The 16,708-nt window shown below is 39.1% G+C and overlaps 1 non-coding gene across 1 annotated transcript; it reads left to right on the forward strand.

The window, feature by feature from the left end:
* Nucleotides 1–263: 263 nt before the first annotated feature.
* Nucleotides 264–336, forward strand: TRNAR-UCU (transfer RNA arginine (anticodon UCU)). The gene has a single exon. It is a non-coding gene; the product is annotated as a tRNA-Arg (tRNA).
* Nucleotides 337–16,708: the final 16,372 nt, after the last annotated feature.

The raw sequence follows: 16,708 nt of genomic DNA on the forward strand, positions 1-16,708 counted from the left end.
GTTCGGCTTGCGTTGGTTGAACAACAGACGAGCTGTTTATTTTTTCACCATGGCAACAGCCAGCTTGTTTTGACTCCATCGTCGATTTGATGAGCGCAAACTGGATAGATGAAAAGTTGAATAGTTTTCAATGGACACTGCACCGATGACGGTGACTCATAGAAACCATTCAGTTTGCGAAATGTCCCCATTTCTCATTGATTTCATTGTGTCTATCTATGCAATGCCAGCCGCTGTGAAACTAGGCACTGATAGGATATCCTGTCCCTCTGGCGCAGCGGATAGCGCGTTGGACTTCTAATCCAAAGGTCGTGGGTTCGATCCCCACGAGGGATGCAGTCTGAATTATTTTATTTTAAGAGTGTGTGTTTTATTTGAACAGACGTCATTTCAATTGGTACACAATACATCGAAAGGAGCAGAAATTAACAATGCTTGAATAAATAATAAATTACACATGAGTACGGAAATATATGAACATTGAAAGATAAAATCATATAAAGTAAATTTAGGCCAATGTAGTAAAAGATACGCAAGCAAAATCAAAACCTTAAGAGTCATATGTTAAGAAACAACAGTAAGGTAATACAAAAATCCAGACATTTGGCTATTAATCATAACAATAAGTAAGTAAAAAAAATATTTAAATTTAATTAAAATTAAGTAAAAATCTGCAATCAATCAAAACATCAAAAAATCTTATCTAAAATATAAAATCTAAATAAAAACAAAAAGTATCACAAGAACATAACAACATAAACAATAATGAAAACATACAAAAAAGATATGATGAAGAAATGCCATAAATTAATAGAATAATTAAGAAAACAAGGAAACTTACAGAAAACTTCAACATGGTCATAAACAATTGAATTACGTATCAAACAAAACCTAATATACACATAATGATAACATATAAATCATCATAGAATAAATAAAAAATGAATAGAATCAATAATGTATGACGAAAAAATCCGGTAAACATCTCGAGTTTTTTTTTAACGTTTTATTACTGAATAGCTTCTGTTTTCTGAGTAGATACTGAAAGAAGCCGACAACACTAATGAGCTGAATTTGTGTTAATAAAACTATTAATATGCCCTACCTGTTCACTATGTCCCTCCTTCCCAGGCATTTATTACATTACATATAATTTCATACCATTCATTATTAACGATATCAAATTGTGCATGTCACATTCACGTAATGATGGCACCAGTTGTTGAGTGGTAAGTGTAACTGCTTTCTCACCCAGTTTATCTGGGTTCAATCCCAGCCGAGGTCGTTGGAATTTTTCTGAGGCGAAAAAATCTCTGGTCACGACTTCCTTCAGAAGGGAAGTAATGCCGTTGGTTCAGATCCGTGTGTTAGTGTGTTCGATAGGTTCCAAATATGGAAGGCACTCTTCCCCTCGTCGGTGATAAAATCACCAATTGGCACTCGAAATTCGCACTGGTTTTTTTTTTATTATCTGGCCAAATGGGCCGAAGGTTATCAAAATGCTTTGGAATTTCGCCTACAGGTAGAGTTAATAATCATCAGGTTTGTATAGGGCCATCGCATACATTTGATTAAAATATTTTAAAATATGTAAATACAACGTAGCTATTATGAGTACACTTGGATATAATCACAATGAACTTCATATAAAAGGTAAAAAATTGGTCAAACATGATTAGGTGCACATTGATAACACAGAAGAATACTAAGATGAAACTGTCAGAAGAAAAACTTTCTATTTTAGTGTCCTCTTTCACGGTCCTTTTCATCCAATGAATACCCCTCGTATGCAAGGTAATTTTGTGGTTTTGCTGCCCACTCAGCACTTTTTTTTATCGAAACAATCACACCAAAATCAGAGATGTCCCATTTTTTAATTACTCGATTAACAACTAATCGATTATTTTTTGTTCGCTGTGTTTTTCCACCAATGAGAGTGCAGTACATGTTTGAAACGATCGGTGATGATCCTCTGCAGAAGGCAATGCTTATATCGGTATGATACAACCGATTACAAATATTTTACTTTTCGATTCGTTAATCGATTAATCGATTATTCGAATGAAAATCGGCCATCACCAGATGAATGTGAAACGTCATTTCAAATATAAGGACCGTACATAAATAATGATACAAATTGAAAGGGACCGGGGCTAATCACAAATTACGTCCCCACGGTAACTGAAATAAACACGAGTGTTCACCGGTTGCTGATAATGCTATTATATAAATGATCAAACTTCATTTCTTATCGATGTTCAATGACTACAGGAAAATTATTTGATTAGGCTTCCGATTTTCCAAATATGAACTGTCGGGCTTTAAACTTCACACCTTCCATCAGATTTTGTACCGCTATTGTATCCACCTTATTTGATGTCAATTTGTGTTGAACTGTTTCTCATTTCCAACTGTTTTCTGAGTTTTCTGTAGGGTACGGTTACGCTAAACGATTTTTGAATTGGGCGCAGTTCTGGCGAGTTTGAAGGGTTTTTGTCCTTGGGTACAAATTGCAGGTTGTTGGTGGTACACCATTCCTGAGTCATTTTCCCGTAGTGACAGGAAGCGAGGTGTCTTGATTGGGTGTCACTGTAACCTTGTATGTTAACAATCCTGCTCGTTTCTTGGCTCTTTGTGCTATTGTGTGTGATATTCCCAAATTGTTTCCGACATCTCTGTGGCATCCTGGTTTCGGTTTCCTCATGATCCAGGGTTCGTAGCAGTCGTAAAACGTTCCTCGAACATTTTAACACCGTTTGTCATAGTCGATTTGGCCGTGGGAATAATTTGGATTTTGTTTATGCGCGAGCAAAATTTTGATACACTGTTCCTCTTGCTTTGACGCCATTTTGACAAGTGAATGGAAAATGACAAAATACCTCAAATTTGAGTCGACCAATTTTTGACCGTTCCACCCTCTTTATGGCTAAAGATCGCGTGTAACCTTCGTATATCCAAATAAAAGTGTATTCAAATGTTTGATTGCCTGTGGACATTTTTAAAATACCTTTAAAAAAAAACAAGTTTATATTCAAAGTGTTTTTACGTTACTTCATAAGCGAAGTTTGCGATTTTCAGAGTTGGTTGGAAATGCTATCTAACATGAAGCTTTAGTGTGATAATTTTTTAGCTAACTAATGATCTTAGAAGAGGGTAGACAGATAGTTCCGCTAGAGTACGGCAGTATGAAAATTGAATAGAAGCTGAAAATGAGCGAAGAGTAATTAATGCGACAGTTCAAAGTCAAACGCACACCTTTTGCCTAACCCGTACGATGTACGCGGCGCGGAGATTTGAAATATGTCTTTAAATCTACAGGCAAAAAAAGAGGTTCAAGGTTGTCAATAAACAGTTTCAATTGACCACTTTGTCAAGCAGTATTGGCGTCACTTTCTACCAGCGATTTCACAAAATTGGATCAACTAATTTCTATTTTTATGAAACGCACAAATGTTGGCTACTTTTTTCGAGGTTCTAGAATAAAAAATCTCAAAATATTGATTTATTTCAAAGTTCGAGTGGTAGTAAACGTCATTTTAACTGCTCGAATGAAGTGGTTAATTTCGGCCCAATGTCACCCCGTCTTACGGTACGTGAAGTCCTTTCTTTTGGTGATTATACACATTAGTGCGGTCCTCAAATTAATTAACATTCAAAAACTAACTTTGTTATTTTTTGAAATAACATAATTAAGTCTCAGTTATGGCAAAATCCTCACTCAAATGATTTTTTTTCGCTCTCAAGGGCTACTAATATCATGCCTGATATTGGAATAAAACATCAAGCATGATATTAATTTTACAAGCTCTTTTGATATTGCGAGACTATTCACTACATGTAAAATTGTAGCGACTCAACACAAAAAATGATTTCGTTGCACATCGTTTCCTTAGAAAGAGAAAGCATAGTTTGCTATCTCTCCTTTCTTCACAGATGGCAGACACGACGCTACTGCTGCCAGCAGTGATGGAAGTTTCGGTTCGTGTTCGTGCAGTAAAAAAATATTCTTGAAGCTCAAACTCACCTCAGTTTGGTGAGAATTGTAGCTGGTGAGTTTTGTTAGCATGATACAGCTACCGTATCACAGCTTGTAATATCATCTGCTGTTGTTTACTAGCTGATTATTGTTTACGATACTCAAATGAGACTATGCTCATTGGTGAGAATAGATCGTTTGATATTTTCCCAACACAACAATAAAAAAAAAAAACAATTACAATGGACTGTTTAAGCATAAACACTTTACCAAAGACACCAAACGTCTAAAATATTAAAACAAAAGTTGGTCTAGGTCTACTTTCCTGTTACATTCCCATCCTGAACGTGCAGTATTGTACGGTCCAACTAACGTATTCTTTTACGATTTTCTTTATAAATAAGAGAGATGTCATAGCCAATAAAGCCTTTTCCCCTTTTATGGAACTAGGACTTCTAGACCTCAGATTTTAATTCAAATACAGGTTGAAGTAAACTTAAAAGTTTACGCGTCACAGGACTCAAACGTTCTAAATCAGATTCTGATCTTCTATTTTCTCACAAAATTCGGTCTTATGTTTGGTTGTAAAATCGGCTTTGCACAAACCATTTGTAGTCTATAAAGGAATATGAATGCTGAACGGTGGGCTTTACTACGGTTGTCACTACACGGTGATAAGTGATACTCAGAACAAGAGCCGTGATTGCCGTGCAAATCAAATGGGAATCACTTCACCGTGACGAAAAGTGACATCCGTAATGAGCCCCGGCATCTCAAGCACTCTGAGTAAATGACCAAAATAAAAGCAAATTTGATCACAAGCCACAATGGTTTTTTTATTATTTGTAATATTTATTATATTTTTGTTGCAATGACAACACGGAGAACAAATTATAGCAGACGCAATTATTTTTCCGGTCAAAATAACTATATTGTTCAATTGTTTTAGAGATAACCCGAAACTATAGTTGATTTGACTATATATAGAAGGCAACAACTATAGTTCATAGTTGGCTCCTCGGTTGGCTCAACTATATTTTTCAGTAGATGAACAAACGTCAAACTTCAAAATACAACTATGCTTTAGTTGATTCAAGAAAAATATTGTTAGGAAAGTAAAATTTTACAATGTTTATTAAACGCACTGCTCTTCATTATCGACATTTTACGGAAGTTTGTTTTGCTTCTTTATCGATCTCAAAAACACAACTGCAAAATCACAAAAAAATGAACAAGAACGTTCAACTTAGGTTTGAACCGTGTTGATCTGCGTGAGATCCAGCTATCTTATCGCCTGCTCTACGCATCACAAGTTAAAAGTATGTGGATTTATGATGATCACTTGAAACCAAATTACATTTGACGCTTGTTATAATTGATCAAAGTTATAGTTGAATTGAGTATAAGATGAACAGTTGAATCTATTAGGTAGATATGATTAAGTTGACGGTCAAATTAATGTTGGAATAACTATAGGTTTCTTTCGAACAACAATATTTTTCCATGTGAAAGTAACTATTAGGATTGTTATCTTAACTTAACGAATTTGTTCTCCGTGAAGGATCACGGAATTCCTCCACTTCGCGTTTTCACTGGCACTAATCTTGCCATCCATAAGTCATATACATTTCAAAATTAACCGCGATGCATGCTTTTCTAGAGCAAACATTTAGAATCATTTTAAACTTTGATTGCCGTCAATCGTGTCCTTAGGGGCCATGTACTTATTACGTAAGGTTTAAAAAATAAATGTTCTTACGTTTTCTTACAATGGAGGTAGGGAATATCTGAAATACCTTACGAAACCATGAAGAATACAGTACGTGTTAATGTTCGATGTTTGATCTTACTAAGGGGGAGCTGGAATAGAAAAATCCATAGAAAAATCTTACGCAATATGTACAATGTACCTTAAGAGAGTTGTTAGTTACCGCAAAAGCTCGAAATCCAGACGGTTTTAAAAAGTTGATTATCACTGCATACTATGTTTAGAATTGCATGTAAATTGTATCATGATCTTTTAGTATCATTCTGCATCATCACACATATGTGTTATGTTGCTAAGTAGATGTAATACACTAGAGTCGCTTTTTACGCGGATTTTTTACGCATTTTTTATTATGTGGATTTCGTAATTCGTATAAAGCGACTCGAGTGTTTTAAAAAATAAACTAATTGTATGGATTAACAAACCGTCCAGTGTTCGGTGCATTATGGTACTTGTGGTAGAATAATTGTGTTGATTGCTCGATCAACGATAGAAAAGGGCATATTTAAACAAACAAGGGGTAAATATCCCTTACCCACATTGCTGGTTTGCACAGGTTAGTGAATTATGATTAAAACCAGAAATTATTCCACAATATTTCAATGAAAATTTTATACTATATTACGATGTTTTCCTTTGAATTCGACTACTATTGTATCACTTTTACTTTCACTAATTTACTTTCACTATTTGCTTTAACTATCACTTAAAAAAACAATAGTAATTATATTTAAAAGTGATAGTGAAAGTTAAAGTGATACAATAGTAGTAGAATTAAATGGAAAAACATAGTAATAAAGTATACAATTATTCTACTAAAACGCTCATCAATCAATTTAGATTTCTCATCGTCGCCCACTGGTCATCATAGCCTGTCGAACTCCAGACGAATCTAGAACCACACTACCGTTCATACTGGCGACATCGCTCTGATGAGGCAACGAAACCCTGCGCCCAAGCTCCTCCCCTTTTCCTATCCTTCGAAAATGTGCCCCTCTAACCTCGGGTAAGCCGCGAGTATTCGGCCCAACTCATACTAGACATAGAATGAAGTAAATTTTGTTACAAACAAAGAACAATGAATTATCGGCTCCGTAAAGCTAACGTGATTGAGCCTTACAAATAAACGAACTAGATAAAAAAAAATAAAAAAAATCTATATAGATTGAAAATTACTTTTAGAATATTAGAAAAATGACTACAAACTTCATATTCAATTTAACTCGGCGAAACTTCACACAGCATATTAGCTCAGCATTTAATCAGCCATCCGAATCTCAACAATAACAATTAACTGTGTAATATATAAGCTAATTTTTATCCAGTACATGAACGACTCTTTATTAATAAAATCACCCATTTCACAATCGGCATACACAACCGCTTGGCAACAATGAATGAGCTCAGTTAAGAAAAGTCCATTTCGAGGAGCAAAAAAATAGAATGAACTAATTTCTATGCAAATTACATTCAACCGGGGAGGGAAGCAGTGTTTCTGACGGGACGCCTAACCGACATAGTGGCTAAGAAAGAAGCCTTCCTTTTCAAGACACGAGCGAACGCTATTTAAAACCTTTACATTTTCTCAACTCTCTTCCTTTATTTCTCTTTCCCGGAGGTTCAGCTGGTGCAGTCTTCCTTGCTTGCGGTTTTCTTTGCTGAAAGGTCGAATTCAGTTCGGCTCTGTGGGAGTGGTAAAAAGTCACCGTTGGAAAAACGGTTGAAACGGATCGGGACGGGACCACCACACGCCTTAGCGGCACTCTTGAAGCGATACTAGGAATGTATTGCATATGCAAATCTAACGGCCGATTCGCGTGTTCGGTGTACATAAAATCGCACATAATTTGCAGATACCGAACAAGGCTGAGAAGGCTGAAGTTTGGCGTGCGTGATTTGTTTCTTCTATTTTCACTTAGAAGGTTCCCTTTTTCTAACAGCTACTAAATGTGTCAGGGCGAATTCTTAGCTAAAGCTTTTCAAATCACTTGCTGCAGTCGTCTTTTTCTTCTGGCTTATACGTCTGAACTACTAATTTACGCCGTTACGCAATTGAGCCCCGAAATCTCTGGCGTATTATGTCGCCCTAATCTATCAGACAAACCTATTAGTCGATGTGTCCATTCATTAGTTTCGTCTGATTCCATGTGATTCCGGTTATAACCAAATTTCAGCTTGGATTAGATCCTACAGTTACAATAATAAAGATCTAAATGATTCAATCTACGAGTACACACCACATAAATTGATTACAGCACAGGAGGCACAATCGATGTTAATGATGACAAGTTTACTGCTCTGTGGCTTGTTAATAAAAATGTCAGCTCCCGAAATTCAAAAAACGAAGGTGGGACAATGGTGATGTTTGCTTGAGAAGGCCGGTGTAGCAACGAGGTGTATTTACAGACAACTCCCAACCCCCGTCGTTCCATCGTCTCCTGAGTTTCCCAAATCAAATTGGGCTGGTATGTTGTAATTTATGGGGACAGGCGATTTTCCCTTACCCAAAACCGCACTCCTGTGCACTTCAAGTTTGGATCGATTTTCGGTCTCGGCTGAGCTAATGTTTGTTCGATACTCCGTCGTCAATGTCAACCTTCCGCCCTGCGAGGACTGTTCTGACGACAAGTTCTCAACACCGTCGTCACACCGTTACATGCGTTGTACAGCCAGCCGACGGCATTTTGTGAAATGGTCTACCGTTACCCCACAGCACCATAGTAAGGGTTCTTGTGTTGGGCTCATTTGTATAATTAGCGGCATGGGGTAGTTGACTGGATTGTATAATGTTTAGTATTAGCTGTTTCAATCGATCGTGAAGGGCGAGTTGGTTTACTCTGGTGGGTTGAGCTGGGTAGCGGGCTTACTGAATATGATTGATAAATATCATGAACTATTTTCCGCGCATTTTCCAGCGCAAACGGGAAGACGTGCTGCACTTATAAACAAAGTTTGATAAAAATGCAACAGTCCGTCTAATCGTCATGGGTCTTCGGTGCACTTATTACTTAGGTTAACGTCTTCAACCCTGCTTATGAGACAGGTGTTTCCTAGCACCGAGAACACCCAAACGATTTGACGGAAGCGTACATTGTTTGCAATTTTGAGGTTGTTCTTGCAATCAACGATACAAACTTTAAAACAATTTTGCTTGCTTTCATTATCAATTGAGGCATATTGACTAAATACTCAGCATAATTGAACTGATTCGGCTGGGTTATCAAATCTATACACTAACGAAACTAGAATATAAAGAAACTCTATGTAAATTTTGTTGACACGAGATCTCCTGGTGCAGATCATTTGATTTTTTTTTAATAACGTGATTAACCTTTCAGTACTCGCGCCAACTTTTGTAACACGAGCAAATCTCGATGAGTCTCATCATCGCCTACTGGTCAGCATACCCGGTGATTTTATTAATGAAGATAATTTCCTTTGACAATTTACCCCTCTAACCTCGGGTAAACCGCGAGTATTCGGCCCAACTCCTATTAGACATAGTCATAAGTGAATTTTGTTGCAAACAAAGACCAATGAATTATTGGCTCCGTAAAGTTAACACGATTGAGCATTCTAAATAATTTACCTTACCAATCAGGCTAAGGCCTTGTTGTCCTCTGCTTTCCGAAGAAGTCGTCTCCACTCTACTCGATCCATGGCCACACTTCCGCCAGCCTCGTAGTCTGCGAAGGATCCGCAGGTCGCCTTGTACTTGGTCGATCCACCTTGCCCGGCGCGCCTCTTCTTCTTGTTGGGTCGCTTTCTAGAACCATTTTCACTTGGGTCGTTTGGCCCAATTTTTACAATGTGGACGATGGATAGTTCTCCCAGCAGCTGATGCAATTCGTGGTTCATTCGCCTCCTCCACGTTCCGTCATCCATCTGCACTCCACCGTAGATGGTACGCAACACCTTCCGTTAGAAAACACCAATAAGGGCGCGTTGGTCCTCCATGAGCATAGTCCAAGTCTCGTGGCCGTAGAGGACCACCGGTCTAATCAGCGTCTTGTAGACAGTCAACTTCGTGCGGCGGCGAATTTTATTCGACCGGAGCGTCCTCCGGAGTCCAAAGAAGGCACCATTCCCTGCCATAATGCGTCTTTGAATTTCTCTGCTGGTATTATTTTCGGCAGTCACCAGTGAGCCCAAATACACGAATTCATCGACCGCTTCGATTTCGTCACCGTCAATCTGAACTCGGGGTGGGAGGCTTACATTATCTTCCCTAGAACCTCTTCCTTTCATGTATTTTGTCTTTGATGCGTTGATGGCAAGTCCAATCCGCCTAGCTTCAGCCTTCAGTCTGATGTACGTTTCCGCCATTGTTTCAAAATTCCGTGCCATGATGTCAATGTCATCGGCGAAGCCAAGAAGCTGGATGGACTTCCTTAAGATCGTGCCACTCGTGTCTATCCCAGCTCTTCTGATCACACCTTCTAACCTTTCTTCGAGATTCAAAGGGACTCGAGAGTGTCCCCGATACTCGAAAAACGCACATCACTCGATCCATCGGCGCCTTGACCAATTGCGTCAGTTTATCCGGAAATCCATACTCGTGCATAATCTGCCATAGCTGATCTCGATCTATTGTGTCGTATGCGGATTTTAAATCGATGAACAAATGATGTGTGGGCACGTTGTATTCGCGGCATTTCTGCAGAACCTGCCGAATCGCGAAAATTTGGTCCGTGGTAGCGCGGGCACCCATGAATCCCGCCTGGTATTGTCCCACGAACTCTCTTGCAAATGATGACAGGCGGCGGCTTAGAATTTGGGAGAGTACCTTGTAGGCGGCGCTCAGCAGTGTTATCACGCGGTAGTTGCAGCAATCCAACTTGTCGCCCTTATAACCATATAACGCTTCTTTCTTGTCGTCGGGTCTCCCTTCGTGTGGGCAGTGCACGTTGATGATGCTGTAGTTGAAGAAACGGCCCTTAATCCTCAACTTGCACATCCTCGCGTTGATCGGCTGCCAACCAATCACACGTTGGTGCTTCTTACCCAGCACTACAAAGCCGGTTTCCAGCTCGTTGGTGGTGTCACAGCTCTGGTAGAAAGTAGCCGCTCGATACCCGCTTTTCCATTCCTTTTGTCCCGTCCAGCAAAGTTCCTGCAGTGATACGACTTCGAAGTTGCGTGGTTGAAGTTCGTCATAGATTAACCTATCGCAGCCTGGGAAGCCGAGCGATTTGCAGTTCCATGTTCCGACTTTCCAATCATAGTCCTTATTTCGTCGCGTAGGTCTGTGCCGATTGTTCCGATCCGTATTTCTCTCTTCAGTATTTGCAACTTTATGTTTTTTCCAGGGCGGCTTGTTGGGCCTGCCCCAACCCCCTGTTACGGTGATCAGCCGCTCCTAACATGGAGAACAGACGCCGTTTTGAGCCGCACCTCCATGGTGTACAGACGCTCGAGTTTGGTGAAGCATTTCCTCTATCACCGTACTATGGTTACCGCGCCAGTGTTCGCGTCGCACCTCTTCACTTAGCTATTGCCGGACTGGCAACATTATCCAGGCTACGCCACCCAGCTGTGTCCACGTTTCAGCTGGTAGTTTTTTGTTATCATGTGACTCGGGGATGCGCGAAGTAGGAACTTGCGAGGACCAGGGCTAGATATTCCGCTCCTTCCAGGTTGTCAACTCACCATTTTGTAGCCCTGTATAATTTACAGTGTACATGTTGTATCTCGAGATCTTGATCATCTAGAAAGATACTGCCTTCAGCAAAGTTTTCCAGAACTTCAAGGCCTTCTGGATGCGGGGTGGTTACGTTCTTAAAAGTCACACAACGTTTCACTAATGTACATGTTTGACAAAATGTATCAGATACCTTACAATATGGGTATTTTAGGAACGGGCAACATGAGTATTTTTCGACACTGCTATTTATTTAGTAAAAGTATGCTATTATTTTTTTCAAAACAGTGCCGAAAAGTGACACTTTTCTGTACCAAAAACCAATTTTTATGCTAAATGAATGGAAGTAACCCTGAATGTACATAACGTTTAATGGTTGAAAAATTCTATTATTTTATTGATTTATTTACAAAATCCTACATGAAGCATGAGAAAAGTAATATAACACTATGGGGTGGATTAGCCTGTACAAATATTCTTTTTGAATCATCCTATACTATTTGTTATAGATTCTTAGGTAAGTTTTGATGGAAAAATATTAAACACCATATGTTGATCAGGTTTGATATACTAAGTGCTCCACTGTGCAATGGAAGCAGCTTTTGAGAACTGTTAGACCTCCGAATAGATGACCGCTTGAATCACTCGACGATCATTACCGTTTTAAGCATTATGACTTGCAAAATAAACTCTTCGAAATGTAATGGAATTTGCATTGACATTGAATTGAATGTAGCAACATAATTTTCAATCGTACATATATTAGATTCTATTTGTCAGATCATCGTCCATCATGCAACCTGGTATTACATCAGCCAGCCTAAACACTGTATTATAAACATAATCATTTATTTTATAAAGGTCCGTAATTTTTTATTTTACCATTCAGGAAAAAGGGGAGCATAAAAGGAAACTTGTACACAAATTAAATTTTAAAACCTGCATGACCTGGTTTGTCATATCGAATGGTTAGGAAATTTTAGGCCAAAAGCACTCTCAATTTGAACATTAGGGTGGGTCAACTTACCAACCCCCCGATTCGTATTTTGGCCCCCATAAACTGAGCACAATTTGAACGATATTGGTTACGATCTGGATTTGGCGGTGGTTGTGATCCGCCATATAAACTTGACCTACCCTAATGTATATCCAAGGACTCTTCAGTACCGTAAATATCATTCTAAACAAACAGCCGAATGTGGAAAGCGCAAGGCACAGTTCTGAACTTCTGAACTTCGATTTGATTTGATTAGATTTCTCTTCTCCGTACTGGGGTTCCAACCACATCGCGGGAAAATTTCTCAGATTTCACGATAATCGCCAAGCCAACTAAAAAAAAAGCCAAAGTAGGTGGCAAAGAAATTAGATTTTTATTTATTTCCCAAATCAATAGTCCACCGTCCCAGCTACCCCTCCCTTTTGATGAGGGTGGTTAATAATAGCGTGCCATGTTAACTTCAGCCACTGTATACCACGCTACCGACCACTGCCGAGAAGCGCCAGTCGGCCGGCCAGTCGACTTCTCGATTCCGACTGTTTCGTGACGGCATGTAGTGCCAATCAAATTGCATGTTCGTCATTTATGAAACGTCACTACCTCCCCAAGCACGACCTTCTGCGTTGAACTCGGTGGTGTACTTTATATTCATTTATGTGTACATTTTCCTCCTATTATTACCGATGCACGCGATGGTCGGCCATCGTCAGCAAGACGACTGTAGTTGTGCTCTAATGGTCCTGTCTGACTTAGAGATTCCAAGGAATTTTTGTTGAAAGGAAAATCAATGGTGTTTGTGACAGGCGTCATGAATGGGGCTGTAGTTTCTGATACATAGGAATTCCTATCAATTGAGTTCTTTAAGGGTATTGAGGTAAATGAATACTCGTAATCTGCATTAAAAATGGAAGCGAAATCCAAAATTTCATCTATTTTGGTACACTGGAAGCATTTTAAATCAGTGTGATGTCATTAGAAAAAGCACAATCATCATCACCTTTGGAATTTTTATGGAAGCGGGCTGTTATTTTTGAAAACAATGCAGTTATTAAAATTCTTGATTTAAAATTCTAAGTAAAAGTAAATAAGTTCGAACAAAATATCGATGTGCTCAGAAAATGAAGTTCTTTCAAATGATGTACTAAAATTGATATTTTTTAAATATTTCGGTTACTACACATAATCTGAAATACACATATTCTACATATGGTGTAAAAAAGTTTACTAGAATTGAATGTAAAAATTGCAATTTAATATCAATTAGCAGGAAAAGAACAATATCAACCATTTCAATTGCATTAGGAAATCAAAATGTAGAAAAATGTGAAATAGTTAGGGAGTTAGGAATTATCTTAGACTTTAAACTAACTTTCATAGACCATTACAACACAATTATTCACAGGGCAAATAACATGCTAGGATTTATCTAGCGCTTTTGCTTTAAAATTTTAGGACCCATACACAATTAAAACACTATATATTGCCTATGTGAGGTCAATACTGGAATATTTCAGTAATATATGGTCTCCTTTTACAATCACGCACGAAGAAAGAATCAGTAAAAACACAATTTATATTATACGCCCTTCGTAAACTATGATGGACTTGATTTCCTCTTCCATCATATGAAGCACTCTGCACTGCATGCTTATAAACATAAAGTTTGAACACGAAAAAATCCGGACATTGAAATCTTGTTGGGGTTTAAAAATGCGTTTTATTTTTCATAGTTCAATGTAACAGTTATACATGAGTAGGTATTATTCTTACTGAAAGACCATTGTTTCAGTCTTTCTTCTTACCATAGACCATTGCTCGAACTTTTCTTCATACACGGCCCATCATCTTTTGCACGAGCCCTGTTCCCATTTCCGCTTGAAATCCTTCAGGTTAGTAGCAGTTCCACCCATTTACATCAGTATGTGCTTCACAATTGACCGGTATTCTTCAAATGGCCTTAGCTCCGGAGTATTGACCGAATTCATCTTCTTGGGAACTACAGTGACGCCATTTTCGCTGTACCACTGTTCGGTGAAATTTGAGTAGTGGCAGCTTGCCAAGTCCGGCCAGAATAGGCAATCCACCTCATGCTGCTCCAGAAAAAGCAGTAGTCTCTTCCGTAGTCATGGTCCCAGAAGTAACGAAAGTTTCGCTTTTCAGCCGATAACTGCAGATTGTTTGCCAGACAAGGGCATTTTTGGGGAATTCCGACTTTAACATTCTTCCGGTGCACTCTTCCGGTCAACCGAGGTATACAATTCCTGCCCTGGAATTTGATCGAAAACTGCCGGGAGCGGATAGACTGGGATTATCGTTTCGAGTGTGCAGGATCGAATCGCGACGTGCTTGCTCCGGTGAAGCCATAATGTAAAAAATGAACTTATCCTGACAACCAATGCCTACTGTGATTTTATACTCTCTTAGCATGATTCAGTGAAATAATGAAAAGTTTTACTCAAAAATGCCTTAATGGTAGCGTTTTAAATGTGCCAGATTTTCTTCGTGTTCAACCTTTATTATCATTCAAAGAGCGTCGTGAATATTTTTTTATTAATTACTTTATTTGTACAGGCTCAATCGAATAAACTTTACAGAGCCGAGTTATCATTTTTGTTATACATTATTGATTTCTTATATTTAAAGTTAAAGGAGCTGGACCGGATACTCGCGGTTGTCTCGAGGTTAGTGGGGATTTACAATTTTTTTTGGATGGGAGAAGGGAAAGGGAGGTTTGAAATGTGGTTTACGATACAAATATTTAATTAATCCTAAAACATGAACTAATTTCTATTCATCTTGAAAACAAACATAAAAAAACCCACACGTACAAAATACAAACTAAACACAAGGTTAATAAAACTTACAATCTAATGTTAATATTCTTAAAGTAAACATATATGAGTTTCATAAACTCCAGATCGCGTCTAGCCAAAATATCCCGAACTGGAACATTAGGTTGTCTACCTCGAGCCCGAAGGGAATCATAAAAATGTGATCTGACTCCACGATACTCCACACAAGACCAAAGGATGTGATCAGCGTCCTGGTAACCTTGTCCACATTCACAGAGATTGCTGTCCTTCAGCCCAACACGGAACAAGTGAGCGTTTAACGAGTAGTGATTGGACATGAGGCGAGACATCATACGAATGAAGTCTCGACCCACATCCAACCCCTTGAACCAAGAACTCTTCGACACCTTAGGGATGATCGAATATAGCCATCGTCCCAAACTCCCTTCACTCCACTTATTCTGCCAGCTGACTAGTGACTGTTGACGATAAATGAAGAAAAATTCATCGTAGGCGATTTGTCGATCGTAAATATCGCCTTCCATAGCGCCCACCTTAGCAAGTGAGTCAGCCATCTCATTGCCCGGAATCGAGCAATGAGATGGGACCCATGCAAAGGTGATGACAAAAGATCTTAAAGATAAAGCACTTAAAAGCTCTCGTATTTTCATGAGAAAATACGAGGAGTGCTTTACCGGCCTCATAGAGCGAATAGCCTCGACAGAACTGAGACTATCCGTAAAAATAAAATAATGATCTGGTGCAAGTGAGGCGATCGTTTCTAGCGTATAATGTATTGCCGCCAGCTCAGCAACATATACGGAACAAGGAGCTTGAAGCATTCGAGAGGCGCTATGAAATGCGTTAAAAATACCAAAACCAGCGGACGACTCTATTAGTGATCCATCTGTGAAGAACGATCTTGCGGAATCAACTTGGCCAAACTTTGCAGCGTAAATTGACGGAACAATCATGGAACGATGATGTTCTGGGATCCCATGAATCTCCCGCGTCATAGATAAATCAAAACTAACTGAATTGCCGAAGTCGGAGAAGCATACACGATGAGGATTATGCTGTGAAGGGCTGACATCCTGTGTTATGTACACGTAGTACAATGACATAAAACGAGTTTGAGGGTTCAGCTCAAGAAGCTTTTCAAAGTTTTCGATTACCAGTGGGTTCATAACTTCGCAACGGGTGAGGAGCCTGAGGGACAATTCCGAGAACCGATCCGATAGTGGCAACATGCCCGCCAACACTTCTAGACTCATCGTATGAGTCGAGTGCATGCATCCTAACGCGATACGAAGACAACGATACTGGATACGTTCCAGTTTGATGATGTGAGTTTTAGCCGCCGACTGGAAACAAAAACTACCGTATTCTAAAACCGATAAAATCGTTGTCCGGTACAACGTTAGAAGATCTTGCGGATGGGCTCCTCACCACGTTCCGGTAATTGTTCGGAGAAAATTGATCCTTTGTTGGCATTTTCGTCTCAGATACTCAATGTGGGATCTCCAGGTGCATT

Source organism: Ochlerotatus camptorhynchus, unplaced genomic scaffold (genome assembly GCF_037179485.1).
Source record: "Ochlerotatus camptorhynchus isolate MF236.1 unplaced genomic scaffold, CSIRO-AGI_Acam_v1.1 ptg000243l, whole genome shotgun sequence".
NCBI lineage: Eukaryota > Metazoa > Arthropoda > Insecta > Diptera > Culicidae > Ochlerotatus > Ochlerotatus camptorhynchus.